Here is a 17464-nt window from a genome sequence, read left to right as displayed (position 1 = left end):
CATTTTATATCTAAGCTATGGATTAACACAATAAATTAATAGAATTAAAATCACCAACCTTACTACCAAATAACTTTAGGTAGATCGTAAGAACTAACTAAGGGAGATGTGAACAATTTACTTAGTTTCAGTTCCCTTTAATTATTTTTTTCTCTCTTTCCCGGAGTAAACATGGAGTAACACAAGGGTGTGTGTATATATATATATTCATGTATTTCATATTTTCAGTAAAATAACATATGAAATATATGGAATTTACGGTAAGTGTAAATTCCGTTAATTGTTGATAATGCTGGGTTGACTTCATTAAATATATGAATAGCTATACTAAATACAATTAGTTTTTATTATCGTTGTGTGGCAAACTCACACCTTCTTATAATCAGTTTGTATGAAGCTTTCTTCCATTGACTGGTATGAAATAGTGAATGAACTCCATAAGTACACGTAGCATGTATATTATATGACACTTTCAATATTAACAGTGATCCTTGGATACATTAGATTTATAGTTAAAAATGGTGATGGGTCTTTGGTTTGCTTTTGTTTATTACTGAAATATTTTATAAAACCCATCTGAACACGAATAGGACGATATGTGCAGAGTACGCTGCTGGTTAACTTTGCCATGTTTAACACAAAACCAACTCAAAATACACATGTTAATGATTGAAGCTACGAAATACGTTGTTGTAAGAAAAAGTGTCAGTTTTCATTTTGTAAATTTCTTAAAATAAAGAGGAAAATGTTAAAGCGAGACTGAGTTGTGGGATGGGAAACGCTTAATCACGGTCTTACTGGATGCTGACATTTCCTGTCAGGACGGATATTCTTGTCATTTCCTCCTCTTATTACCCTGTCAGTAATATGCCGATTTACACTCTCAGAGTAAATCAGTCTTTTATAATGGAAAAATCCTAAAATCATCTCTACATATTTTTACCTAGCAAACTGAATGGTCATGTAATTTATCAACATATTAGTTATAAATGCGGAATGTCATTCATTCACAGCTTGCTTCATCTCCTATGAATATATTGTAGGCTTACGTCATAAGTTTAGGAAAACCTAGATACTGAACTGCCATCACATAACCATAAATACCGTTATTATTAAGCCTGTCCATTGGTATAATGAGATTCTTATATTGGGGAAATTATCTTGCCACACACTTTTGCTCTTGTATGAAGCTAACTTTTCTCTGTATTAGTCTCTGGGTGCATATCAACCAATTCCTTAATAAATAAGGAGAAATTAATTATTTTTAGAAAATAAAGGAATTTACATGAGTAATAAACGTGTGATATAAATTTGTTTCACTATCATATTTAAGGTAAATATTTCCCTTCAATAACAATTAAGATATCTAAGAAACGAACTCCAAATTAACTTTATGTGCGGTTTTTGAAAAGGAACCTGTATAAATGTAGTAGAAGTATATGAAAATAAATAAATTCACGTTTATTTCCATCAGTTTAAGTATAGTAGGCCTACTAACTCCTAATTGGAGGTACGATGTTTTATTCATCTTGGAGTTATTTATAAAATTAATTTTCTAGTATGCAGATAACGAACCTTGTCTGTAATATATTAACTATGATTAACTTATCCGATTACTGATTTTGAGCATAACTTTTTACGCTGCGAGTTCACTAACACGCAATGCTTTCTTAACTAGGTCACGTATTCCTACTATATAGTCACAAGAATATAATGAAAATTAAATTAGGTATTAGTATATAAGCTATATTAAGTAATGTACGTTTTAAATTTCAAACTTGGTTCAATACTTAATCAGTGAATAATACACAATAAACCCCACCAGCTGACTCTGTTTTTTTATGGAATATAAATTAGTGAAACTAAAAATACTGAATTATTGATAGGCATTTCAAAACGAATTTTGTACTATACCTCGATTATTGCAAAGAGATCATTTGCCAACCTATAAAACAATGTAAATCATTAGGCTTTATGTATTTGGCTAAATAATAGTAATACCACCTTGCTTTGACCTTTTTAATTAAACCCGTCTGAAAAAGTTCTGCCTTATTATGAATATTGTAAATTTGTACGAATGCGAGAAACTACAATTGTTGGAAAACTAAGACTATATATAACAACATGATTTATAAACTTTTACTTATCTATAATATTTCTTTTATGTTCTATTATGATACCTAAGATTTTTCTATAACCTGTATTAATGATTGCTCTGTAATTATAATTAAAAAAATATTTTCCCTCATTTATAATACATATAAAACAATCCTGCTGTATACAGGGTGATTCATATGAATCACCCTGTATATGAATAACCAATAAACGTTCTATTTTTACTAGAAAATGCATGATTGTATTTATAAGTAACACCCTTATTTAAAAGTAGCACCTTTAGGAATAAATAATAAGAATTTCCATAAGTATATTGCATGATAATATGCTAGGTTTTAGAACAATGTATCTGAAAATGAAGTTGAAAACTCCGTACTTCAAAAGGGAATTAGCTTAGAATCAAATTTCTTTACAATCATCCATTTGCGGAGGAAGCGTTTTCTGCGTTTACAGACCGTTTTTAACTTTTATTTGAACACCACTTGTTATAAGTCATTCAAAGAGCGATCAGACAAAGCACAACACTTGTCAAGAAATTCTCAATTTAAGAAAAACATTAAAATTTTATCATTCAATTTACATAGAATCGACAAATGAGGAATTCAAAAATTTCTTTCGAGCATTCAAGCTAAATTACCGCAAAGAATAAAAGCCGCTAAGGCTCGGGATATAGAAAATAGACTAATTAATACTGAAAATTTTTCAACACCACATTTCAAACTAACCTTAAAATACACGGTAAAATAACAAAAAATCTTGAAGTGGCAAGTGAGTTTAATAACTTTTTCTCCACGGTTGCTGGTCCGGACCCATGTTTTAATGGAACAGCACCGAGAGGATTCATTGATGGGACCGGTCTTCGTCCATGGTCCTGTCTCCTGTGAGCGAGGCGGAGTTGGTCCGTATAGTGCGGGAGCTGAAGCCGAAAAAGTCTGGTGACATCAACGATGGTTACTTAAGCGCTCAAGCACATTTCAGTACCACTCTCAAGGCTTCTCCCGTCCACTTTGAAGACAGCAAAAGTCATTCCAATTTTTAAAAAAGGACGATTTATGGCAAGTAACTATCGTCCAATTTCCATTCTTCCGGTCCTCAGCAAAATTTTCGAAAAAACCTTCTTCAACGATTAGAAGATTTCTTCGATCGCTTGAAGTTAGTTTGTCATTAACAATTTGGATTTAGAAAAAAAAATCTACGATGCTGTCCACGAGTCTCATTGATTCTGTTGTCGATGGTTTGGAGAGGCGGAACATGTGCTTAGCATATTTCTCGTGAATCATGAAATACTGTTGCACCAGTTATGGTCAAGCGGTGTTCGTGGTTTGCCTCACAAATGGCTCTCGTCATACCTAAATGATAGAGAGCAGTGTGTGCAGATCGCGAATACCCTCTCAGGAAAAGTTAAAATGCCTAATGGAGTCCCACAGGGATCGATTCTAGGGCCTGTTACTATTTCTCGTCTACGTCAAAAGATTGAGTTCATCAATCCATAATGGAAAGATGATTCAGTATGCTGACGATACGACTCTCTGCATTAGATCAAAAACCAAACCAGATCTTGAAATCAAAGCCTTTGAAGAACTCAACTCATGCATTGATCATTTTTTCAATATCAATTTGAAAACAAATTGTTCAAAAAACAAGCGTGATTAATTTCTGTTTTCGGCAACATGAAAACGAAATCCGACCAATTGTGATGGTAGATGAAACCATAATAGAAGAAGAAGAATCCACCAAGTTTCTTGGGAAGCACCTTGATCGAGGACTGACATGGGACGATCACATTGAGAGTGTCTGTTCAAAGGTTGCTTCTGGCATTTATGTCTTACGCAATTTGGCAAAATTCTGTTCATTGGACCCACATTTAGCTTATGGTCTAAGATTGTGGGGTGGCTGTTCTAGATACAAATTTAATAGAGTGTTTAGAATCCAAAAGAAAGCTGTCAGAATCATTTACAAATTAAATCAGAGAGAGTCGTGTAAATTAGCCTTCGGGGAGCTTGGATTACTGACTTTGCCTGGCCTCTACATTCTCGACGTCGTGCTATACTGCCGATTCAAGTGCGTCTCACTTCGGGGTAGCGACGTACACCAATACGGAACTAGAGGCCGGGACAACTTTCGTATGGCACAGCACAGAACTACTGTTTTTGAACGCTTGCCATCTCAGGTTGGTGTAAGGCTAATCAATAGGCTCCCTGAAGAGATCAAACGCGTCAATAACCACACAAAATTTAAATCTCGATTAAAACACTTCTTAGTGTCCAAAGCATTTTACTCAGTTGACGAGTTTGCGACGGGTCGCTGGGATAGTCTTCACTAACAAAAAAAATAAATTCCAACTCCCCTTCTGATATCCAAGAAAATTTGGCCACTATCGAGGACACGGCGACAGGTGGCACGTACCCAAAAAGTAATTTTTATTTTTTTAAATTTACTTATCTATTATTTTTACTCAGAATTAAAATTAATTGTGTTAATTATTAGAATAGGACTTTTATTTCTATATGACGCTTGCAATACAATTATTGTTAATTGTTTCCTGCAATAAAGAATATTATTATTATTATTTCATTTTAAATCTTTAAACCATTATAAACCTTTCAAAAAGGCAAGCTCACGTCAACTTATATGTATGAAAAATTACACAATAATATTGTTGGACAAAAAGCAAGAGACAACTGTTCAATTAGCTACCTTCGATGCCCAACTAAATGCAGCTGAACGTCGAAAGCTTGATCTCTGTTGAATATTTAATAATGCCACTATTTACTAAAAGCTCTGTGACACCATATCTGTTATAACAAAGGATTAGTACTAAAACAGGTTGAGATATAAACTTTTTTCTCCAACAGACGAGAAATGTTTATGCATTAAATGTGCAGGAAAGTGAAATAGATCACTCTGAATTTTATGAACTTAAAATAACCTTATTACATAAAAAAAGGATTAAAAAAAATATACTGTCTTTATCCGCGAAATCATTCATTCTTAAAACTAATTTTACTAAAAAGATTACACCTTAGTTTAGTTTTTGTATTACACAATACAGCTAATAATGTTAAAAAATACAACAATGTATGACACTAAAATAATGAGAAACAAACTACAATAACTAAGCACCTCGTCCAAGATGTGGGTCGGAAATACTTAATCACCAAGCCCTGTCGTCATTTCCTGTCAAACCGGATATTCTTGTCATTTCCTGTTTGTGCGAGTAGGTACTCATTGTATACAGTGTTCAACTAATCACTCAATTTTATCTTCCTGTCAGAAAACAGGTATATGTATTATAATATTATCGGCGTTGTTATAATTTAAAGCGTCTGAGATTAATACTCATTACCCACTTTTAATAAATTACAAAAAGATTTCATAACAATAAATCTTCTTAAATCAGATGATATCCAAGCAAGTTTAGGATTGCTCAGAATGAAAATAGCTCAATGAGAAAATATTTTTTGTTCAATTGCCTTACCAAGAAACCTTACTTGTGTATTATTATTTTTTTAACCAGCATTATGATTAATACCGCAAATATTAAAGCACTTATTTTATTTAAACACTTGAATTCAATGTTCATTTTTTATTACTGTATGAAACAATATTTTTAGAGGGGCATTAACTTGCCATCCTAATAGCTGAGGATCTAAACCAGCGGAATTTTTGAAGAGTCAAGTATCCTACAAATTTCAGTAACGCCAGTTAAAAAAAGTGTACCAATCGGATGGTTTTCATCATGCGACAGAATTAAAACCAACTGCAGATAATCTGATAGCGCACTTTATAACTGTTAACCACAATTAAATTTCAGGAATAATTGAGTAGAGGTTTTTGGGTAATCTTTATAAACTGGAAAGAATAGTGGCTGGGGATATGAAGCTTCGTCAACGTCTTACTATCTTAGATCTAAAAATGACACTTCATGGCCACATATTGGCGTAGTAGAGGCTGAAACATTAGGTCACACAATTGTCTAATGTAGCAAAGTCTAAGGTCAAAAATACCTCAATCTCTGTTTCTCCTTTTCTACATTTAATCATAAATCTGTAAATGATATACAGCGTATTACGGACAATTATATTGATTTTTGCAAAAAATACTTTACCGTACACTTTTTGGGATCATGCATTTTTGTAAATATTTTTAATACACAATAACGTGTAAAAGACCATAAAGTAGGTCATATAATGATGAGATGTAATATCGTAAACAATTCTGAAAGATATGGTGTCCACTCATCGACTAAATAAGAAATCAGTCTCGATTACTGCAAACCTCAATTTCTGGTTTACGCAAATCTGATAATGAGTATGACTTCAGCATCAAATACAAGAATATATAAGGCAAGAATATTCGTAACATGTATGTCTGAGTAGCTAAAGAAGACCTATGAGCTCAGACAATTCCGTAGGTGAAAGATCGCATTGAACTCTACCACACGGCATGATGTCTTTCCTTCTACGGGGCATATCAATATTAAAAAAAAAGAACCACTTGTTCTATAAATACAAGTAACTCCCAATTTTTCTACTAAAATTTAAGATCTCGTGATTGATTCAACATTGAAGGAATATCCATTACTCTCCCTTCCTGCAAAATCAAAGGAAGAGACTTCACAAATTATTGGTCTGTAATTTTGTACTAGAATATCAGTGTTGGTAAATCTTTATCTCAATGCTGCATGATCCTGCTGCAAATCGTATAATGCAATGCCTTATATCATTGCAAATATAAATACCCTCTACTATTATGACTACTACAGTAAACAAGCGGTATTCCATTGTGATAAGATTAGGGACTGTCACTCTTTTGTAATTTCATTACGCAACACAATCCACTTCCAAAGCCAACTTTAATATTTATAACACTGGTAATCGCAAGGAACGGTTTCCACCAAACTGCTATAAATAACAGTTTCAAGGTTTAATCCATTCAAACTATTTAAAACAATGTTCTCATTTTGTCACGATTACTTTAATCTCTCTAGTACTACATTACTCATAACAATTATTCATTAGAGATATTTTGTCGAGCAATAAGTGAGAAATGTTCAGTGCAATAGAAACAAACCATACTAAATCTGTAATAAATATTATGATTATAAAATATTAGTGTGAGATATAATAGGGGAAGTCAATATCGTATGAGATTATGCTAACAAGTGTCCTTTACAATTTAATATATTTCAAAAAGATTTCTGACAGGCACCTCTAGTTTCAGATTATAGTAAATTAAGCACAAATGAAAGTATTACTGATAACCTCTTTGACAGCATCCATCACGTCTGGCTCATACATCCCCACACTTTCCGAGATTCCAGAATTGTTGTCTTGGTTCTCTATTTCCCATATAATAACTGCCCAGAATCTATTCATAAAAAATAAATCCTAACGGGACGGTAACAACGTTCACGAACCTCTCCTCATACGTGTATCGGGCTAGATAATTTGCGTATACAAAAATATGCAAAGGGATATATCATTATATGTTTAACCCAGTATCCCTCAACTGCATTATGCCTTGAAAGTTAGGGCCTCAGCATGTTCACTATGAAGCAACTCTAAATATCTCTGAAGATATATAATACAATACTATAAGTAGTATATTGAGTGGTGTATTCTGTAACTCATTCTGCAATCTCAATATAGTTGACATATCTCTGGTGTCCTCTATCTCTCCGCATGAGATCTACAGGAGGCAGCCTTTAACTCAACCTTAGCCATCCTTGAATATCACGTCACTTCAGGAGCCAGCGTAAAGGTACTCTCAGCTTCTTCTATTAAATTAAGACAACACTCATTCTTTGCTAACACAATACTTAGGAGTTGGAACTTAAGCGTAATAAGGAATTGTGGAGGTTACAGAAATGCTAGTGAAATCTGATAACGCATACTGAGACATAGTCTAATTACGTAATCCAGCCCTTAACAAATATTGAGAAATATTATGATGATTATATTAAGGTGTCAGTACTGTAAATACAGGGTGTATATTATGTCTGGAAACACCCAAATATATCCTTTAATAATTTAAATATAAATTTGAAACCTCTTACAATCGTGATAGAGATTGGGCATCTACTTTTTGGAACAATGTTTTTGTTATGTCACACCAACGGGGGACGTCCTGCCGAGGGTATCGTGAATATTCTTAATGGAAGCCTATACCTTGTGATACATAATTTTAAAGGTAATAGCTTACTGAATTGAAATGCCACAAAACCGCATCTCAAAGGAATTATTCTATCAGAAAATAGAGCATTTTTAGTATTGAAAATTTCTTACTGATGTTCAACAATGTAATTTTAACATGGTTCTTGCCACAAATGTGTTTTACACTAATTTTTTAGCATTTTTAAATGTTCAATTAAAATAAAATAAACAATTTATTTTTAAGCTGGTTTCATTAGTACAAATTTACCAGTTTTTATTACAATGAATAAAACTTATGAGTCACTTTCTCTGATTACTTATGAATCTGTACTTGGTGTTTTCCAGTCAGCAGGAAGGTTTAAAGAGACAAAAGGTCACTAGCCTATGAGAAAAATTATTGTGTTATTAATCATCTGGTCTACAGGTTTCAGTTTGTTGAGCATGGAGCTTTCACTAGACAGGTCTAAGCTTGGGAATTACAAATGGACAAAGGTCATATCATTCCTGTCGAGTTAATCAGTGTCTCTGAAGCATTGCTGTCAACAAGTTATCTAATTACAGTAGTTCAGTTTTATTTGGCATTTTAATGGAATTGTCTGAAAGAGAACGAATTACTCTGTTGATGATGCGAGGATATGGCGATCGTCAATGATCTTATCGGGAAGTTTGTAATTTTGTTTAATGACACTTTCCCAGAAAGGAATCCCATAAGTGTTTCAACAATATCAAAAACTATTGAGCGTTTTGAAATGACAGGGAGTGTACGTTAATCGGCCAAAGTCGGGTAGGATACAATCTGCAACAGATGAAGAACATGCACTAGATGTTTTGCAAACATTTATTGAAGACCCACATACATCGCTCAGAAAAGCTGCACAGCAACATGATATGCACCCTAATGTCTGTGAGTAAGATTTTGAAAATTAATAAATACAAACCATTTAAAGTTCATTTAGTCCAACAGTTAAGTGAGGATGATTACGACAGAAGAGTTGAGTTTTTGTGAACTTGTGATGCGCAAATGTGATGACAATAGAGATTTTCTGACCAACATACTATTTTCTGATGAGGCAACTTTTTTCCTAAATGGCAATGTTAACAGGCACAATTGCCGTTACTGGGCTAGTGAAAACCCACATTGGATTACTGAGTCCCATTCACAGCAACCACAAAAACTGAACGTATGGTGTGGAATTTTAGGTAACAAAATTGTTGGACCCTTTTTCGTCAATGGAAATTTAAATGCCGAACTTTACTACAATATATGCTCCAAAATGAAATAATCCCAGCTATTCAAATTGCATCAGGAGAATACTTTGATAATGTATGGTTTCAGCATGATGGTGCTCCACCCCATTATGGGAGACAGGTAAGAGAGTATTTGGATTTAAGGCTTCCTCATAAATGGATTGGCCGAAGAGGAGAAATCGAATGGCCTCCAAGATCTCCGGAATTGTCACCAATCGATTATTTCCTAAGGGGTCATTTAAAATCCAATGTTTATAGAAGAAAGCCTCATAATTTGGAAGACCTAAGAAACAGGATTATAGAGGAGATTGCTTTGATAACTGAAGAAATGTTAGGCAACTCTGTCGAATCATTTTACACAAGATTGGCTCATTGTCAATACCGTAGAAGGAACACAGTTCGAGCAATTGCTTTGACACCAAATGCAGGTAAAACGTTTGTTGTAAGACTTTTCTAACAGCATACATTATTTTTTATTTGTAATAAAGAAATCAATAACATAAGTATTTTCCATAATTCTACTATAATAAAAACTGGCAAATTTGTGCTAATAGAACCAGCTTAAAATGAAAATTTTTGTTTTATTTAATTGAAACATTTAAAAAAATGCTAAAAAAATTAGTGTAACACATTTTGTGGCAAGAACCATGTTAAAATTACATTGTTGAACATCAGTAAATTTTCAATACTAAAAATGCTCTATTTTCTGATAGAATAATTCCCTTGAGATGCGGTTTGTGGCATTCAATTCAGTAAGCTATAACCTTTAAAATTATGTATCACAAGGTATAGGCTTCCATTAAGAATATTCACGATACCCTCGGCAAGACGTCCCCCGTTGGTGTGACATAACAAAACATTGTTCCAAAAAGTAAGATGCCCAATCTCTATCACGATTGTAAGAGGTTTCAAATATTTATATTTAAATTTATAAAAGGATATATTTGGGTGTTTCCAGACATAATATACACCCTGTATATGTGCAATGCTTTAGAATGTGTATGTTATTGGTTTCGTTATATTTGTACATTTAAAATTTTTCTATTTAAACTTAAAGGCTATTACATATCTGTATACATTTTTGCACTATTTCGTTAATATACTATAACATAATGTTAGACTGAAATTTCCCAAAATTCTCATTTTTATGTATAAAAGAGAAAACTCGTTAAAAGTCGATTGTATCATTTATTGTAACGTTCCCTAGCTTGCGTGAATGTACCAGTTTCAATAAATGGCAACTGTATAAGTTAATGTTTAAAAGTGACACTTCTAGATTTTTTCGAATAGTACTCGTATTACAATGATAAGATTGGAACAGTACTGCAATAACTACTGGCGGCGGATGTGATTCATTATGTCCAATCATTCAAAATATTCAACAAAGTGATTGTACATTAGATTTGAAACATAAAAATGGCGTCAAGTGTCGTTCCTTTGTCTCATGCAAAGTGAATTTTCCTTTAAAAATAAAGTTTGTTCATTTTTATTCATACTAATAATTAAAAATGGTTCCTTTTTTAAATAAACGATTAGTTTTCAACATTGTTTACTTTTAAAATGAGAAATATACGTAATACCAGTTTTATTTAAAACATTTGCTTTATTAAAGTTCGTTCGTAATGATAAATAAATCAAAATGCCTTTTATTTAGTGAGAGCGTTTCAGCAATATATCATTGTTTTGCAAATCTGTTCTTGTCAAATCAAAATCTAGTTACAAAATGACAATAGAAAAACACACATGAGGTTAAGTGGTAGAGAGGACTCTACAGTCCTAACTTCGCTTCTAATAAACACATTTTTCATCTCATTACATATGCACATATAACACTACAATAATACACTGGTTAGTCTAGTCCTATGAGGTAAATATTGTACCTAATAATTTCCTTGGATAAGTTTTAACAATAGCACAAGATACATTCCTGGGTGTGTTCAAGAAGGCCATTAAACAAATCGAGACCTAAACACGGTGTTTTATATGTATTTTATAGTACAACGAGCGGTTATTCGCTGCATTGCACGTCGTCTCTCACGTTTTGCACCTGTATGAACACTTCTGTGTATCGAGTGAATTAGGAATATATCCGACTCAAACGTTGAGTTTTCCTTCTTGCCACTATCAAGCAAATACTACATCAAAAAGGCTATATTTTATGGCCATCCTTATTTACTTCATCGTTAGTATTATTTGCTACGTAGTTGGTTTTGCCTTGTTCCCGATCAAGTAAATATATACCACAGATCAGAAAAGCCGTCAAAATAAACTAAGATGGATTCTATAGCAATATTTAAATTTATATTAAAGGTTAGACAGTAAATTTGTCTGTTGTATTTAGTATATAATAATTGCTAAAAATATGCAGTTAAAAGTAAACAGAAACGACACTTTTACGTATATGTTTCTGTATAAACCACAAAATCAAAGTCTAACTAACTTTCAGCTAGCATATTTCTTCCCGACTGCTTCGAAGCAAGTATTCGGATTCTAATTCTGACCATCAGAAAAATACAGGTACATAAGTACTTACCTGATTGCTAAAATCTAAACAGGACAGCGCAAACATATATGTTGTTACAAAAGATTAAACTCTAATGGTTGAGTTATAAACATTTATTTACTGACGAGAAGTGTTTATGCGTAGGATGTGCAGAAAAGGAAATCAGATCAGTCTGATCCAGGAACTTTAAAAAACTTATAATCATAAAAAAACGTTTTTTTCAAAATACATATATCGTCTTTTGTCCATGTTTTCATTCAGTCTTTAATCTAATTTCACTGAACAAGTTAAACCTCATAATTATCGTATTAAACAATACAGATGCTTATATCTAAAAAAATCAGTAATGTATGACCACAGAATAATGAGTAACTAACTAGAATAACTAAGCACCTGCATCAAGATAGGGGTCGGAAATATTTAATCACCGAAACCTGACGTCATTTCCTGTCAAGCCAGATATTCTAGTCATTTCCTGTTTTGCGAGTAGGTGCTCATTGTATACAATGTTCAACTAATCGCTCAATTTTAAGTTTTTGTCAGAAAATCGTTACCTACATCTTATTATCAGTGAAACACATTAAGGCATCCGGATAACACCTCAATTCCCACTTTTAAGAAATGGGAAACTTAAAAATGTGATTTTTAACTTCTACGCAAATATTTCTTAACTTGACACTACATCCAAGCCAAGTTAAGAATTTCCAGAAAATAGCTCAATGAGTAAATGTGTTTTGCCCAATTGCGTCACTTAGAAACAATACTTGTGTATTTTGTAACTATCATTATGATTGACACCGTAAATATTGAAATAAATATTACAATAAGACATACGGTATTCCATTGTGAGAAGATTAGTGAACTGTCACTCTTTTGTAACTCCATTACGCGACACATTCCACTTCAGAAGCCAACTTTAATATTTAGAACGCCAGTAATCGCACGGAACGGTTTCTACCAAACTGCTATAAATAACGGTTCCAAGGTTTCATCCATTCAAACTATTTAACACTGTCCCAATTTTGTTAAGATAATCTAGATCAATCAAGATTAACCTTTTTGATACTACATTACTCACAACTAGTATTCATTAGAAATATTTAGTTGTGCAATAAGTGTGAGAGCCCAGTTTAATAAAAATAAATCATATTAAAATTATGTTTGTAACATGTTAGTGTGATATATAATAAGGAAAGTCATTATCTTAAGAAATTATGCTAACAAGTAAACTTTTATTATTTAATAACTTTCAATATTTCAAACTGACTGCCACCTTTACTTTCAGAAGATGATTAATTTAGCAGAACTGATGTATTCCAGAGAATCTCTATATCAGCATCACATCACGTCTTCCTGAACCAGAGGCTTAAATTTTTGTCATGGATCACTTCTATTCCTCATGTAATAAATTGCTCAAAAGTAATTCTTTGGACAAAGAACTAAAAGGGAGAGACAACTCTCATACCTGTATCAGGCTCGAAAATGTTTAGTTACAACAATATGCAAAGGGATATATAACCATTACATTTTTAACCCAGTATCTGTCACCGCACTAGGGCTTGAAGTGGGCTTGAAGGATGGGACCTCACCACGTTTGCTGTACATCATCATGTCCTAGATGGCGAGATAACTCTAAATATACATGAAGGAATTTAATACAATGTAAGGGGGGTCCGTACCAAAAATTTCATTTTTTTGAGCTTTTTGGTTTTTTTTTAGTTTTATATTCTTCAGAACCTCACCTTTTCAAAGATGTGCTTATTTTCTTTCTATCTTTATTAGAAGTTATTGAAGAGAAAGTTTTTCGAAAGCATTGCAACCAATTTATGGTGAAAGAGGCAGCCCCGCTGGTGGCCCACCGCTTTAATCATATTCATACATACTACTACTATTCTTGTTTCCTTATTGTTATATGTTATGTTGGCTACCCTGCTTTTGATGTATATTTTTGTCTCTGTCAGGTGGTACTATTTGTCATGTGATCTTTGTTTATGTGATGTCAGTGAGAGTGTTTCTCAATTTGTGTTGTTTACAAAGTGACAGTTTACTTATTCGAGTTTTTGTGAATATTAGTTTGTTGTTTCAAGTTAACATGGGAAATAAACAGAAAATCGGGAATCGTTTCAAGTGTTATTCCAAGAGAAAGCATGTTGGAAAGACTAAATCTAGCCTTGATAGATCTTCTGAGGCTATGTATAACCTCAATACTGAAACTTTGCCCAGGCCTACCACCAGCACTGGACACTTCTGATAATCCTACCACCCCTAGTTCTTCTGTTAGAAAAATGAAAGTTCAAGGTAATTTTGAATACTATAATCAGAAGAATGAGGTTTTAGCATATGACATATTTGATTTGAATCCGCTTGCCGAAGCCATAAATGAAATCGCAGGATGCAGTCGTTGCAAGCACAAATTGATTTTTTGAAAGGCGGTCTGTTGAAGGACTTGCAGTAAATTTCTCAGTGTATTGTCCAAACTGTACAGACAAAAAAAGGTCTATTGACCATTGTAATAAAATCACTGAAAATATCAATGGAAAATCTGTAACTCTTTACGACTTGAACCTACGTCTTGTGCACGGTATGCGCAGCATTGGCAAAGGCCACACAGCAGCCCAAATCTTGTGTGGCACTCTAAAATCTTCCTCCTCCTCCAGTTCATTATAGAAAACATGAACAAGTTTTAGGCACAGTAGCAGAAAATATGTGTAAAAAAAGTATGAGAAACGCCGTAGAAGAAGCAGTGAGCAGTAATGATGGGGACCGACATAACTTATGCGTTGCACTAGACGGTTCATGGCAAAAGAGAGGCCATGTCTCTCAAAATGGCATTCTTTCTCTAACAATCAGTAGATACAGGGAAAGTACTAGATGTATCTATCCTTTCAAAGTTTTGTAAATGCCCAAATAAGTGTGAAAATGTTCATGTAGTCAGCTGTAAAGCAAACTATCAGTGGTAGCAGCGGAGGAATGGAGGTCGCTGGCGCTTTAGAGGTTTTTTTCGGAGGTCAGAGCCGGAATATAAATGTTCGCTACCTCAACTACTTGGGAGATGGAGACTCAAAGGCCTATGCATCAGTAAATGAAGCTCAAGTTTATGGAGAAGAAATAAAAATAAACAAACTTGAATGCATAGGCCACGTGCAAAAGAGAATGGGGGAACACGTTTACTCAAAATAAAAAGTACGTCGGGTAAAACCCTCCTTGAAGATAACAAATCTATGTCCGGAAAAGGTCGACTTACTACTGCTGCTGTTCATCAACTGCAAAGTTATTATGGACTGGCTATACGTCGGAACACATCAAGTGTAAGGGAAATGAAGCAAGCAGTTTGGGCTGAATTTTTCCCACGTCTTATCGACTAACGAACAACCCCAACACGAGCTTTGCCCAAAAGGAGACGGAAACGTGGTGTAAGTTCAACCAGAGCTTACTTGATAATACTGAGTATGATCATAACAAACACTTTCATTTGCCAAAAGCTGTTATGCTTGCTATCAAGCCAATATTTAGGGATTTGGCTGATCCTGAGCTTTTGCAAAAAATGTGTGAAGGGCAAAACACAAAACCCAAACGAATCATTGAACAATGTGATTTGGTCTGTAATACCAAAAAGGGTTTTTGTTAGCCTACCAGTGCTAAAATATGGGACTTATTTAGCTATAAGCACATTTAATAATGGCCTGATAAGTAGAGTACAAATAATGGATGAGCTTAAAACTTTCTCCTGGTAAAAATTTGGTTGCTGCAATGAAAAGCCTTGAGAATAAGCGACTCAAGAAAGCCGAATTAGCTGCAAATGAGCTTGAGAAGAAAATCAGGAAGGCTAAGGCATTGAAGAAAAGAAAGTTAGAGGACCAATTTGAGCAGGATGAAGCAGACAAACCAGCCTACAGCACTGGCAGCTACTGATGTTACCAAGTTCACTGTAGGTTAGTACAACGATTTTTTCAAATCGCGTTTTTCCCAAAATTTGTATTTTCTAACTTTGATGTAAAGTTTTTCTCAGGACCTGTTAAAGATATCTTTATGAAATTTTCACTGTGTGTTTGTTTTAGTATTTTACTAGTCACTAACACAAGGATTTTGTAAAATTTTAATTTTTGGGCTTATAAAAATTAAATTTCTGAATTAAAAACTTGAAATTTAACACAGGTTTTTAAAAAATTTGTAGAAAAATTAAAATACAAAATAAACAAAAATCCTTGTGTCAGTGACTAGAGTATTACATGATTAATAAAATAAAATAAAACATTTCAGTGTAGGTTCAACACAACTCTATAAAAATTACATATAATTAACATTACGGAGATAGGCGAACAGACCCCCCTTAAATATAAATATTATAGTAAATAGTCTTTTATGTGACTCATTCTGTTTCCCTAGAGGAGTTTACATCTGCCTGGTTTTTACCTCCTATTTTAACCTATACAGGGTATGGCAAAAATAGATGCGTACTTTCATCTAGGCAACCCCATGGATGTCCAGGTGTGACAAATCAGTAACCTCAATTTCTACATATTGGATGACTTTTGAGTGGCTGCAGATCCTTTGTGTTAAAGGCTGTTACTAGCATAAACATGAATGAGAACTGACCCGTTACTGCTTTGACTGGAAGAGGTAGAAATAGAGCTGTCCTTCCAAAGTGAAATGACCTAGATATTCTAGATCTAGATATATCTTCTCACGAAATCTTCACAAGAGGTAGCTCTTGCTCCATCCTCAGCCATTCTTTAACATCCCGCCACTTCGGAATCTAGCGTAAAAAGTTAGGACTATGTTTTCTCAGCTTCATATATTAAAACAAGAAAACACTCAATCTTTCATACCAAACTATTTGGGAGTGGTTATGAGTTGGAAATAATGCATAAAAATGAATCATTGAGAGTGATATCATATAACACATAAGCTAGTCCTTAACGTAAGCCATGCTGACAAACTTTTTTGTATAGGACAAAATACGTTTGTATAGGTAACAGGATTTTTCCAGACATTTGTCAAAGTTCAATGATGCAATACAATCAGTAACACTAAGTTTCGAGATCTGCGATCTGATCCCTTCTTCATGTAAATTACTAAACTAATGCATGACTAAAATCTTGGTTAAAGTAAACAAAATATACCAGAGAATTGTGACATGCATAAGTTAAGAACAAAAACATCCATGTTGTATATTCCATGCACACTAAATCTAAAACATGCATACATAAAAACTAAGCACTACTAACTGCAGACTTTAGATCACAATAGGACTGCACTGCAAGGCTAGAGGTCAATAGTAAATGGCGGTCGTCACGGCAGAAACTAAATGGCGACAAAAGAAGGAGAGTGAGCCTTTTTGTATTATTGGTTCATGCTAGATGAACTTTTTAAAACCATACTGTGACTCCGCATTGGTTTATTATAAGTCTAATCTGTGGGATACTCTTAGGTATTTTTTATA

This window comes from Homalodisca vitripennis, chromosome 4, assembly GCF_021130785.1.
Source record: "Homalodisca vitripennis isolate AUS2020 chromosome 4, UT_GWSS_2.1, whole genome shotgun sequence".
Classification (NCBI taxonomy): Eukaryota; Metazoa; Arthropoda; class Insecta; order Hemiptera; family Cicadellidae; genus Homalodisca; species Homalodisca vitripennis.
The sequence above is the reverse complement of the archived record's forward strand: the minus strand, read 5'-3'. Positions refer to the sequence as shown.